At 41.1% G+C, this 13,952-nt stretch overlaps 1 pseudogene; it reads right to left on the bottom strand.

Annotated features, from left to right (window-relative positions):
* Positions 1-5,510: 5,510 nt before the first annotated feature.
* On the bottom strand, positions 5,511-6,428 carry LOC110560248 (vomeronasal type-1 receptor 4-like; annotated as a pseudogene).
* Positions 6,429-13,952: the final 7,524 nt, after the last annotated feature.

The raw sequence follows: 13,952 nt of genomic DNA, 5'->3' as shown, positions 1-13,952 counted from the left end.
CACTGTCCAGCCAAGTCCATCTTTTATAGCCCCAAGACACACTCTGCCATGGGCTCTATATCATATTAGGGTAAAATGATGAAAAAGAGCATAACAAGAAAATGGGCTCCAGAAACAAGCAGGCATAGTTGTTTTAATTTCTGACAAAGACTTTGAAACCAAAACTACTCAGAAGAGCTAGTTTGAAAGGACACTGCACAGTTATTGAAGGAGAAATAGACCAAGAAACAGTACAATTCTAAACACTTATGCACTAAACAAGGCACTCAAGTTTGTAAAGAAACACTACTACACTGAAATTCACATATTGATCTTCATAGAGTGATAGTGGATGATTTAAATACTCTTGCTTAATGACTCTCTCACAGTTATCAAAATAAATCTAAGCAGAAAAACACTATCGATAAATAATGTCATAAATCTAATGGATTTATCGAGCACCTACAGAACATTCCAACCCACCAAATAATATACTTTCTTCTCAGAAGCACATGGAACGTTCTCCAAAATTGAATACATGCTATGACACAAAGGAACTCTCAACAGATGAAAGAAAGCTGAAATGACAGTGGGAATTCTATCTGACTGCCGTTGGTTAAAGCTATTATTGTTGTGGAAATAGATTCTTCTCTCATAAAATACATCCTGACCACAGGTTCTCCTCCATCCACTCCTCTTAGCTTTCTCCCCACAACCTCCTCTCTCCCCAGGTCCACTCCTCCTCCATTTTCACATTGACTTGCCTATAGGCCAATCTGATGGAGGTATTTTCTCAATTGAGGTTCCTCTTCCCAGATGACTCCAGTGTGTGTCAACTCTACAAGAGACTACACAGCACACTGTATTCCCTTATCAACCTGCAGACAGCTGTTCTGTGAAAGAGGAAGAGTCTCTTCTCACCCTAGCAGATATTAACTGCTTTTATCTCCCTGGGAAGAGGGCCTTATAACTCTGGGAGTTTGGCTCTAAGTTTGGTGAGCTTCCTCAGGTAGGTAAGTCTCCTTGGTCCATCCAGAAGGGAATACTGTTAATCTGAAGGAAGTAAATCTCCATGATGCAATCCCTCGGTGTGAGGGACTTTCATAGAAGTTTGATCAGGAATGGTGGCTAGTTTATGACTTTGAGCCTCATTTGGAGTATCAAACTCACACATACCCGTAAAAGAAAAGCCTTATCCCTTGTGCTGCCTGTGACCATCATTAATGTTTTTCATGCACTTGAAATTGTATTATTTATTTATTTATTTATTTATTATCCTTACAAGTTTCCTTATTACTTTTGGAAATAGCACCCTGTAAGGACCACACTGCTGCTGGGAGTTAGCTACTTTCACTGGTCACCTCCACACTACTTGTAAGCTGAACCCATATAAAGATATCTTATTGCACCCTCCTTCCTCATTTTTCTGTTATGCACATTGCTCCTGGTGGAGCCCATGGCACATACTGTACGGGCATGCTTTGCAGACTCAACAAGCTAAGGCATAGTCTTTATGTTAACCAGCAGCAGGTATTTAAGAATCATTTTCTAGATATCCCCTTTCCCCCCATGGCTTAGGGCCATGGAGGAAGATGCCCAATTGCTACTATGATGGACAGATGTGTGATGGAGAGATGGGAAAGGCAGAGCACATGGTGGGTAGATGGAAGGGAAAGAGAACTGGAATAGAGTAGTTTGTGCACTGTGGGGAGAGGTGGAACTGGAGATGTGTCAGTGGTGAGAAACAGGCTGTCATGAGGAGCTATGCAGCCACTGGAGGCTATGGTGATGCCTAAGTCCTTGCTGCTGTCCAGGGCCACTTTGGTTCCATGGCCTAATGGTAGCCTGAGTCTATGTTGATGTCCAAGGCCTGTGTTGACACTAAGGAACATTTGGATGCTTGTCATCTGCTGCCACCTGGGTTCATACTGATGTATGGACCAGTCTGCAGCCAATGTGCCAGGGTCCAGCCCCAGGTGAGGACAGGTCCTGAAGAAGGGTACATGCAAGAGTCAGGCACGGGGATTGGGAAGAGTATTACATCTCAACTGACTGTCAGTCTGGGTGCTTCTTTATTAATACAGAATCTAGTAGGCAGAGATAGATGCATGTTGTTCCAAAACATAATCATGTCATTTTTGTCTCTGGACATGTGTTGTAACTTCTGCTGGGTCATAAGTTTAGTCATTATTGATAAACCATGACAGAACAGGATTATCTTTTTTAATTAAATTTTTATTTTTTATATTAATTACAGTTTATTCATTTTGTATCCCAGATGTATCCCTCCTCCCCTCCCAATCTCACCTTCTCTCTCTCATCTCCTCCTAATCCCCTCTCCAAGTCCATGGATAGGGGAGGTGCTCCTCCCCTTCTATCTGACCCTATCTTATCAGGTCTCATCAGAACTGGCTGCATTGTCCTCCTCTGTGGCCTGGCAAGGCTGCTTCCCCCATCCAAGGGAGGCGGCCAAACAGCTAGCCACTGAGTTCATGTCAGAGACAATCCCTGTTCCCCTTACTAGAGTACCCAGTTGGATACTGAGCTGCCATGAGCTACATCTGAGCAGGCATTCTAAGTTATATCCATGGATGGTCCTCGGTGGGAGTATCAGTCTCAGAAAAGACCCCTGTGGCAGATATTTTGGTTCTGTTGCCATCCTTGTGGAGCTCCTGTCCTCTCCAGGTCTTACTATCTCCTCCTTCTTTCCTAAGATTCCCTTGCACTCTGCCCAAAGTTTGTTTATGAGTCTCAGTATCTGCTTTGATAGAATGGTAGGTAGAGTCTTTCAGAAGCCCTCTGTGGTAGGCTCCTGTCCTGTTTCCTGTTTCCAATGTCCGTCCCATTTGCTTTTCTGACTGAGGATTGCTCAACATCCTTACTCATGAGGGAGATGCAAATGAAAACGACCCTGAGATTTCACCTTACACCCATCAGAATGGCTAAGATCAAAAACTCAAGTGACAATACATGCTGGAGAGGATGTGGAGAAAGGGGAACCCTCTTCCACTGCAGGTGGGAATGTAAACTTGTACAACCACTTTGGAAATCAATCTGGCACTTTCTCAGACAATTAGGAATAGCACTTCCTCAAGATCCAGCTATACCACTCCTAGGCATATATTCAAAATATGCTCAAGTACACAACAAGTACATTTGTTCAATCATGTTTGTAGCAGCTTTATTTGTAATAGCCAGAAGCTGGAAACAACCCGGATGTCCCTCAATGGAGGAATGGATACAGAAATTGTGCTACATTTACAGGATTATCTTTTACAATCAATTTTCCTCATCAGTCCCACAACCCAACTTTGAATAATGTTGCAATTTAAAGGGCATATTTTGCCAAAGTATAACTGGTAGCTCTTGCAGTTTCAAAGGTACCAAGACAGAAAGAAAACATCCAAGCCACCCTGAGAAGATTATCATGTCCCAAGCTGTGTATCACCAACAACTAATAGTCAAAATGCTAATTGTTGTTAGGCCCAGGAAAAGTCTTCAGGCCAAAGCTGCTGCAATTATTATTTAATTTCTTTCATAATACAATGTTCATATTTTATATGTTTGTAGAATTTCTTTCTACATCTACTCATGATTTTTTTTTTATTCCTTGGTTATACGATACCATGGTGGCCTCATATGAGTTAACTCTTTCTAAGAAAAAGAGCTAATATTTTATTCTTTATCCATCAGTAGTAGGAAGAGGGTTTTAATTTGATATGCTGCCAACTTCTCCAGCCTACCATATATTGTTTACCTTTTAAATTTTACTTTGTTTTGATTATCTTGTTTCTAGTAAGGATCATCCAGGGGAAAATGTGCCAAGATGGCATCTTTGAGTCAGAGCCTCATAAGGAGGTCTCTGGCATAATTATTTGAGTCACAACTTCCCAGATAAGAATATCTCCCTAAAGGTGGGAGAGGTAGTATGGTCAGGACATTCCTAGGAAAGCTTAGAAGCAGTACTCCTGGGAGGAAGCATAAATGATTCATAAGAAAATTTCTATCAATCCAATATTCCCAAGTTGTACAAATAATAAAAGATCCCAAGCATGTGACACATAGAGATCACAACCGAAAAAGTTGTGATCTCTATGTGTCACATGGGCTCAGCTTTGCTGGATCTTTGTCAAGCACCTGTGCTGGCTTTATGACTTTCGCCGCTCCCATTAGATATGGTTGTGCCAGTGGCCATGACCACAGGATCTCCATGACTCTAGGCAAATACCGGATAACAGATAGGAGTCTCAGTGATGTTGTATTGATGGTGTAGCAGATACCAGAGACCTTGAACCAGCCCAATGACTCACAGCATTTAAAGTAAAGCTGTTTGGGCAAAAGGGTATATGGTGTGTTATACAATACTACTACGATGAAGAAATATGTGATGGAGACTGAAGAAAAGATGGAGGACCAGAGTGGTACAGTTATGGCAGAACTTGAGAACCGAGAGCAATGATGGGTATGAGAGAAGGCTGGAATTGATAGAGGAGCAGATCAGGCCCAGAGGTGTTGTTGAGATGTTTTTTAAATTTTATTTCTAAATTTTTTATTTTCTTTTGAGGATGAGTTTATAAGGAGGGTGTGGCTATGTAGGGACTGGGAAATCAGTGAGATTGGGGTGCATAATGTGAAATCCAAAAGAATTAATAAAAAATTATCTTAAAAACGAATCATTTTCTAAAAGTATTAGTGTTACTATGTGTCCTTCTGTCTGTTTTTCAATCAGTTCTCTGTGATAACACACATATTTTGTTCTTATTCTGGATCTAGGTTGAGAAACAGGAAGAAATAATTTTTTAAAAAAATGATTCATAACAAAGAAGGCAATAGTCATTCTCTTTAAAGAGCAACAGTGGCTTATAGACTTAATCCCAGCTCTCTTAGGAGTCAGAGGCCATTGGATTTCTGAGCTTGAGGCCAGCCTGGTATACAGAGTGAATTCTAGGACATCAATAGATAACACAGAGAAAAATCTGTCTGCGAATAATAACGATAATATAATAATAAAATAGTAACAATAATAATAATAAAGTCTTAGGAGTAGCAGAAAGAAATAAAAGATTAAAATTCCAATGGGTGTGAGGAGAAATCCTAATATGATGGGAGATTTCAGAGAGTAGGTGCACCACATACCCCAGTCTGAAAATCATTTAGAGTCACGTGTCCTCTCCCTCTCTGGTCTGGATAAAAAGGACAGTGGATCCAGTGCACGACAACATGGGACTCTTTATTTTAGACATTTTAAATTAGCCAAACACCCCCACCCTGCCTTTCTAGTTTATCTCTATGAAATAATAAACACTGCGGTACACAGCATTTTGTTGTTGTTATAATTCTCAAAAAACAAGTTTGTTGATAATCAACCATATGGCATGGAGTCTTTTGAAACCTCCAAGTGCACTCCTGGTGACCAGTTCCTCCAACAAGACCAAAGTTCCTAATCTACAGTAAACTGGTTGACTCAGCTCAACCTATATGGAACAATTTCTTTGCATACTCTATCTTGGGTGAGCATGGCTTCTCGAATATTATTGAACATGACAACATTTTGTCAGGTGTCCATCCTTGTGAATCAGCATAAATGGGCTGAGAACTGCATAACCAAGGGTCAGAAATTCTTGAAAGTTAATTGTTAAGGAGTCATTCTTTGAAGAGAAAGATAAATATAAAGAAACAACACAATCAGTCCAATAAAAGAAAAGAAAACAGAGCATGAGAAGGAGGACACTTTGAGCAGCTCTCAGCTCAGGGGGAGTTCTGTAGAGAAGCTTGGAGTTCTGGAGGTAGAGGACATGCTGGTGGTGCTTGTGGAGAAGAAATACCATGTAGCCACTGGCCCCTCCCATGGCACCCTGGAACAAAGCATCCCTCAGGACCATGAGGGTGAGAAAAACATTGTTTATTTTCTGACTTTCCTTTTTGAAATAACAATATTTGCTCTTCTTAAGCAGTGGCAATGTGTTTGTACCTTTGTCTCTGAAGGAAAGGAGAAGGTTCATGCTGATCATAGAATTGAGAATCCAAAAGAAGATCAGTGAGAGAAGCACATGTCCTGTAGACCTCAGTCTGAGCCTCCCCCAACAGGAGGCTCTGGGGCTCATGATGATGGTCTGGACCACTGTGAGGAGACTGCTGGTGCAGATGGAGAGGCCCCGGGCCATTCTTTCTAGGTAAACAGTAATGTGACAGCCCAGATCACCAAGGAAGTGCCTCAGACCTAAAGCTGCTATTGTTGTTGGCATTCCTTTAGAAAAAAGCATAATAATATTTGTCAGAGCCAAGTGGATGAGGATAAGGTGTACAGCTTTCTTCCCAAAGCCAACAAAAGTGCATATATACCTCACAAAAACAGAAAGATTTGCTACAATGCCAAGTCCAGTTAGAAGAAGGAATACTATAATTTCAATAATATTCAAAACCATTTTTCACTTCATGGGCAGGAATTTGGGGATCTTGCAAAGAGTTTGAGGAAAGTAACAGAAATGATATGTATCTGTTAAATATATTTTATGTTATAAAGTGTTTCTAGCATATAAAAGACAGCCTTCACACATAGAATGAAACAAATTTTCTTTTTAAATCTAAAGAGTTCTATTTTTCTTCTTGTTGTCTTTATGAGACATCTTATACTTTAAGTGGTAACTGTGGGAGAAGATAAAAAAATATTTGAAATTACCAAACAGATTTACTCTCCTGATTTCCATATTAGTAAAATTAAATTATATGCACAAATGTATATACAGTCCATGTATTTTGAATCTCAGTACGCGTTGAAATAAAGTGAAAAGCTTACCGACTCGAATGTCTTCCTGAATGCTCTATTTGATTTTGTTAACATCCTATCGGGCAGTTCTTCAAACCTGCACCTTTCTTTGCCTCTACCCCTCTTGCACACCTAGTATACAGACAATCATGTCAATAAATTGTGTCAAGAATGGTGGTTCTCATCTCTCATCCCAGCACTTGAAGAAAGGTGAGACAGGAGGATTACTCTGAATTCATTACCAGCCTGGGCTACATAGTAAGTTTCAGGACAGCCGCCATGGTCACATAACAGGACTCTGTCTGAACCCCATCCCAAAAAAACCCTAGAATACCCCCAAAACAGAACAAAAAGCAATACAAATACAAACAACCCTATCATCAACATTATGTATTTTTATATTTAATGCATTGTTTTTGCTGCTTACTGCTGAGATAAAGTTAAGATGAACTGTTCCAGGGTGTACTAGTTCACAGACTGGATCCTATATATCAGGAGTTCTCAAGATGATAACAGGAACTGTTACACTCGGTTTATACTTCAATGCATCCGCCAAGCGTGCAATGACTGAAGTTGATATAGGTATGTAAATATCACCTGATAGAACTGAGAGGTTTTAAAAATGGAGATAGAAAGAAAACTTTCAATTTAGGAGTTATAAAGTAATTGTAAAAGAAAACATGTATCAGTATTTGAAAAGTGGAAGTTTATCAAAAATGAAAAAGGCAAAGTTTATAAGTCCTAGTGACACCATTGATGTCACAAAGCTGAAATCTTTGAAAGTCACCTGAAAATCTTCTCTATCTCGTTGATTCCTTTATTAAGGGAACCTTAGGGAAAATCCACCCGGAGCTCTCTTGTGGTCCTCCAGCCTTTTAGCAATGCCTCAGCATTTCTGTTCTATTTTTATATGTCCAGGAAATGCCTCTCTGATATTTCTGAAGCAAAAGACCAGTCTTGTCAGTGTGTGAAGGAAAGTGGAAGGCCCAAGTCTCCACAGAGCCTCTCACCTACTCCCAAGCTTAGTCAGAGAGAGACTTCAGCTTTAGTGAAACTCTCCATGGCACAGCTGAGGATGATCTTACCTCCATGGACTCACCTGGACCTCTGTGGTACAGACAGGCTCTGGAGCAGCTCTGGGAAGGTGACGCTTACCAAGTCATATTTGTACTCTCTGGATCTGTTGGAGCTCTTGGTGCCATCAGATAGTGTGGATGTTAAGTTTTATGTTGTCAAAGTGTCAGCAGGAAGGAAGGTCTCTGCAGGGCTTCAGTCCCTGAAGTACAGATTCCTTCTCTCCTCACAGTTACTACATCTGTTTTGCTCAAAAGTTATTTCGAGCTTAGTGAGAGCTTAATTATCTTGAAAGGAAGGATGTGAGGTAAGAAAAGGAACACTAATCAAGTTTCTGTGTACAAGCTTCCCAAACATCTCCAGACTTGTTTTCACCTTCCCAAAATGCCAGCCTATGACCTGGCTGAGCACCACATTCTGCCACATAGATCAAGTCACTTTCTTCTCTTTCTTAAATCTTTGTTAGGCAGAATTTAGAATAAATGTTTCTCAGAACTGTGGGAATCTGCTTCCTGTGCAAGTCCTAAACAAGGACCAGATCAAGTTTAGAGTCCCTTGTTCTACCTGTATCATTCAGTAACGAAGGGTTTTGCTATAATTGACTGTTTCAAGCCTGCACATGAAGTTTCTTTCTTTCTTTCTTTCTTTCTTTCTTTCTTTCTTTCTTTGTTTTTTTAGTGTACTTTTTCTTTTTTTTATAATTTATTTAACTTTATTCTTTTTGTGCATTGGTGTGAAGGTGTCAGAATTCGTGGAACTGGAGTTACAGACAGTTGTGAGCTACCATGTAGGTAGATGCTGGGAATTGAACCCCGGTCCTTTGGAAGAGAAGACAGTGCTCTGAACCACTGAGCCATCTCTACAGCCCATGAAGTTTCTTATAGGACTTGAAATATGAAGGCATCCCAAACATTAGCCTTATTCTAAAAGCAATCCTTTTTTATTATAAACTTTCAAAAAGACTTCCAAAACTCATATCCCCCCGGGAGCTGTCCATCCAGATACTTTTCATTCTGGTTTTTGGGAGGCCCTTCCTATTCCAGATGCAAAATGATGTGAATAAATGTGGGTTCAGGGCTGAGATTAGAAGTGATGACATCATTATTTCACTTTTGAAGAGAAGGCACCACTGGATTTCCTTGGGAGGTGAGTTTGAGTTCACTAGTTTCTCTTTGTGCTGTGTGTGGCGGTGTCCCAACACATGTGGGTAAAGTTGAACAATGATAGAAATTAGAAATGCTTCTCCTGTAAATGAAATGAAAGGTTTTAAAGGGGCCAGGATTTCCTGTGACAATCAGGTGCAGGGAAGCTAAGTCGTAGGTTATATAAATCAGGGTAGATAGGAATTTTAAAATAAGACTGCTCGCCCAGCTGGCTGCCAGCTTGGCAACATCCCGTGCTGTTGCCAAGACTATAGGCTCCACAAGAGCATTAGAGCCAGAGGGGTCGGAGGACACCAAGAAAACAAGGCTCTCTATATGAGGAAAGATCATAGGAGCTCACAGTGACTGAAGGAGCGTGCACAGGGACTGCACTGTTCTTCACCAGATATAGATGATAGAGAGAGAGAGAGAGAGAGAGAGAGAGAGAGAGAGAGAGAGAGAAGAGAGATACTTTTATCCTAGAGAGAGAAGAGAGATACTTTTACCCTAGCCACTAGGGTAAAAGTTAGGGTAAAAAGTTGCTAACTTTTACCCTAGCCACTAGGGTAAAAAGTTGCTAACTTTTACCCTAGCCACTAGGGTAAAAGTTAGCAACTGAATGGCCACTTATACCTGAGAAAGGGAAAATCAATTTTCTCTAAGAGGGACATTTGACATATGAACCACGCCAGAACAGGCTTCATGTTCAAGGGTAGTTGTCCAGCATATAACTGGCCTCCATGGGGTTCTTGGAGGGTGGTGGTGCTATTATTTGATCATAGTTTGCTGATTCTTTTCTTATGTGTGTCATTTTTGGTTTTCATTGTTTGTTTGTGTGTGTGTGTGTGTGTGTGTGTGTGTGTGTGTGTGTGTGTGTGTATAGGGCACAGTGCTTCTTAGAGTCTTCATAGAAAGAGGAGTGGGAAGGAGAGTGAAAATCTTCCTTTCTTTCTTTCTTTTTGTTTGCAAATGTCTGTTTTTAGGGTTAAGCAGGATTAGTCATTACTGGGGTTCCATAGAAGGTGACACAAGAATCAAGAAAAAAAAATGTACTTTATTTCAAGAAAATCACATATGGGAATTGTCACAGTTTGACCAAAACGAAAGAGCTTTACAAAGTGGCACTGCTTGGCCAACAGTTAGAACCCATATGAAAGGATAAAACAGAACTTACTTGATTAAAGGATAGAAAACAGGTCATGAGAATGAAAACATGCTGTTTCTTTGATTTCTGAGCTGGGATTGTTTGCTAATCTAAAACTGTGAAGGTAGAAAACACACCTGTAATGTGATGTTTATATTGTTACCATTGACCTACAACTCAATCCCGTGAAACTGAAACATTAAATTACAAACAGAATGAGGAAGGAGGAAGAATAGAGGGGGGAGATGCAAAGGATCAAGGGAAGGATAAAGGGATGGGAGAACAAACAGGAGAATAGAAAACCCCTCACCTCATTATCTGTCTAAATGGCATTGAAGAAAGGAAGTTGGTTGCCTAATAGACAGACATATAAAGGGCCAGTAATACATAGTTAAAAAAAAAAATTCAGCTTCAGTGACAAAGGTCTAAAGGTCTGGCAGGCTCTTTCTCCTGCCAGGAGGAGTCCCTGCCTGTGGATTGGTCTTACAAGTTTAAGGCTGGATCAGGACATGTTTACTCCTCCTTTACAGCCTCCTTTACTTTGTTGGGCATCCAGTTTAGTAACCATCAGTGGTTTTATTGCTATAAAGAAAGAAAATCCCAAATTGTTCAATTATATTAATTAAGACTCAGGAGCCAGACGCTGGGATGAAAATGTGCTAGCTCAGAGAGGCAGAGAAAGCACCCAGCTTCCTACTCAGCACATGTTCCTAAGGAAAAAGCCAAAAGCCAAAGGCCAAAAGCTTGCTAGCTCAGCTGCCAGCCCAGGAGGAAAAAGCCTCCTAGCTCAACCTACAGCCCAGGAGGAAAAAGCCAAAAGCCAGGGAGCCCTTTCTTAGATACCCTTCAAATCAAAGTCCCTTCATTCTGTTTAATTCCTCTTATCTGGTTACTTGCTCTAAGTCTTAATCTAAGGTTAACTTCATTAAAGCCTGTGTGCAGAAAGCTCTTGGATTAAAGGTGTGTGCTAGGGCTGAGCCATACCATAATCACCTGTTTACAATAAACAGAAAATTCTTGGATTAAAGGTATGTGTTAGGGCTAACCCATACCTAATAAGAAACCAATTTTTACAGTTAACAATCTTGAGGTTCACAATGGGATCAAATATCCTGCAAGAAAGTTAGTCTCTGACTCTAGTTAAATTCCCAGTAACCATGACCCATTGGCCTCCAGCCAGAAATGAACAGCCATGACCATGTTATACTTGTTATAACATGACTAAGTGCCTTTTGGCTTCTGTAACCTGCTTATGAAGACATTCAGGGACTATTTTGAGATCACCTTGACTACCTAGTTTTGGTAGAGCAGAACAGCTCTTGGCTTGCTTGTGCAGATGCTCAAGGCCTTCTTCTGTTTTCACCTTTAACTGTCCTTCCCTCACCTGCCTTCCGGGGGCAATCTCACAATTGGCTCAGAGATTGTTGTCCTGCTAGCAGCTTTAATAAATTATAGTCTGTACTAAATATGTGGCCTTTTCACAAACAGTATGCAACAATGACAGTAGGATAGTACAATACCCACAATACATCGCAATACCAGAACTGATCACATGACAGACTTCTGAGATAAAGTGGAGAGATTTGTAGCTCATCAGAAGGTTAAAGAAAACTAAAGAGGCAAGAACTTGATCTGTAGTCTGTGGTTGAAGCTTTCTCCAAGCGATGGTCCTGGGACTGATGGTGACAGCCTGGACCATAGGGAAGTGACAGTCAGAGCAGGTGGAAAGGTTCAGAGACACCTTTTCTAGGTAAACCATGCTTTCACAAACCTTGCCCAGGAATTTTGAAAGAAGAAAACAACTCTGACCCACTGAGGGCACAGAGAGCAGAATTGTGTTTCTCTTGGACAGGAAGGCAGGAGTAGGTGACCGTTGGCCACAGGTTCATGGTTGCCCACAAGTAATTCTGTGGATCTAGGGTACATATGGTGACTGTGGTATATATCGCACTGTACACTGGGAAGTCGCTGAGATTTCAGGAGCTTTCACTCTACTCATCAAATGATAACGAAGGAAAGGATGGATATGTTAAATTTAGCTTACCGGCGACATTCATATAAAAACTATATCTAAAGAAGTTTAATTATATGCCACTTTTACTTTTAATAATACAAGAGAAATTACAAAAAAAAAAGTCTTTGGATAGAAATGTCAGGTGAGGTACTGAAGTCTCATTCTTACCCACATTGCCCACTCCATAAGAAAGATGGTGGATATGCTGTGTGAAAGAAATAAAGAAATGAGGTCATTTGAGAGATAGCCCTCCTCCCCAGCCATGCATCTACCTCAGAACACTCTGGAAAAGATGGCTGTTTTAGTCAGGGTTCTCTAGAGGAACAGAATCAGAGGATGAAAAATATTTCATATATATGATATATGTGCATATATAATGCTAGAATGTATTGAGTCATCTTTAAATAAGTAACAAGAGCTAAATCACAAAGGAGCCCTGAGAACAAGTATTTTACTTGGTCCTTGAGGGTAGGTGTTCAAAAGTCGGAAGGAGCAGACTCACCATAGCTGTCACACAGTGGGGGCCATAACTGGTAGTTACTCCACAAGTCAGGTGCCTCAGTAGTTCCAATATGACTTTAGAAGTCTAGAAGTGTCCTAAAGAGCCATTGGATCTGTTCTCAGGAAAGGAATCAGCCCCAGCAGCACCACCACCACCACCACCACAACCACCACCACGACAGCAAATTAACTCAGAGACAAGAGGGAAGGCCAAGCAAGCACAACCCTCTGACACACAGTTTTAACCTGGGTTCTTACCATTAGGGGTCACCCACAATTGGTGTCAGGGGGTCTTCCCACGCCAATCAAGACAGAACAATTCTTCAGGTGAGCCTCCTTACTCAGACAATTATATAGATCTATATGTAGAGAGACACCATATATATATATATATATATATATATATACATTATATATATATAAATATATATATATTTATGTGACCATATATATATGTGTATGTGTGTGGTCTTCAATCTATATTAGATCTATATGTAGAGAGGCACCATATTATAAAACATTAAGGACCTAGTTTATGTCATCAAAGAGCAGTATTTCAGAGATCCACAGCCTGTCTTGTCTCTTGTTTTGCTCTAGAGAGTCTCAACTCTTGGACCAGGGCAGGAATGCATGCAGCCTTGACTCCCCTGGAGGCACTCAGCTTCAGAGAGAGCAGTTCAGCCCCACTCCCTGCAAGATCTGTTTGTGTCTTCCTGTTTATCCTGGGGAGGAGCTGCAGGGAGCTGACTGGCAGCTTTGGTGAACAGCCCTTCACGGTCCTCCATCCCTTCAGGAGGGGCACTCACACAGCTCCGAGCAGAAAGAAGCCTCCCCGGGATGACTGCAGTGCAATGTCTTGAGGACTTGGACTCACTGGGTCCTCCTGAGCTGGAGGCTGTGGAGTTCTAAGCAGCACCAATGTCCTACCTTGGCTTCAGGCAAAACCCAACATTCCCTCAGCACTGTGGTTCCTTTGTCTGTGGGTAAACATGGTGCTCCTGCATAGCGTAAGGGAAGATGAAGTCTGGGATCCAAGAGACAAGGAGGCCTAACAAACACTGTAATGTTCAGTACCAGCCATAGTGAGTGATCAGGAGCCAGCAGAGGTGGAAGCCCCAGTGTAAACAATCTGTCACCCCGAGGTATTTACATGTAAGTGGGCCAGTGAAGCCTGGCGAGAAGCATGGTCTCCAGACCTGCCGTGGCATCATTTGAGAGAGCCTATTCCCCAGTGTCCTGTCATGTTACTTTAAGAGCTAACCTGGTTATTATTATCCCACTACATCAGCACTAGTTATCTTAGCAGTTTGAGAAGTCAGTAATGTCATATAG

Source organism: Meriones unguiculatus, chromosome 19 (genome assembly GCF_030254825.1).
Source record: "Meriones unguiculatus strain TT.TT164.6M chromosome 19, Bangor_MerUng_6.1, whole genome shotgun sequence".
In the NCBI taxonomy this organism is placed as follows: Eukaryota; Metazoa; Chordata; class Mammalia; order Rodentia; family Muridae; genus Meriones; species Meriones unguiculatus.
Note: the sequence above shows the minus strand (reverse complement) of the source record. Positions and strands in the feature narration are given on the sequence as shown.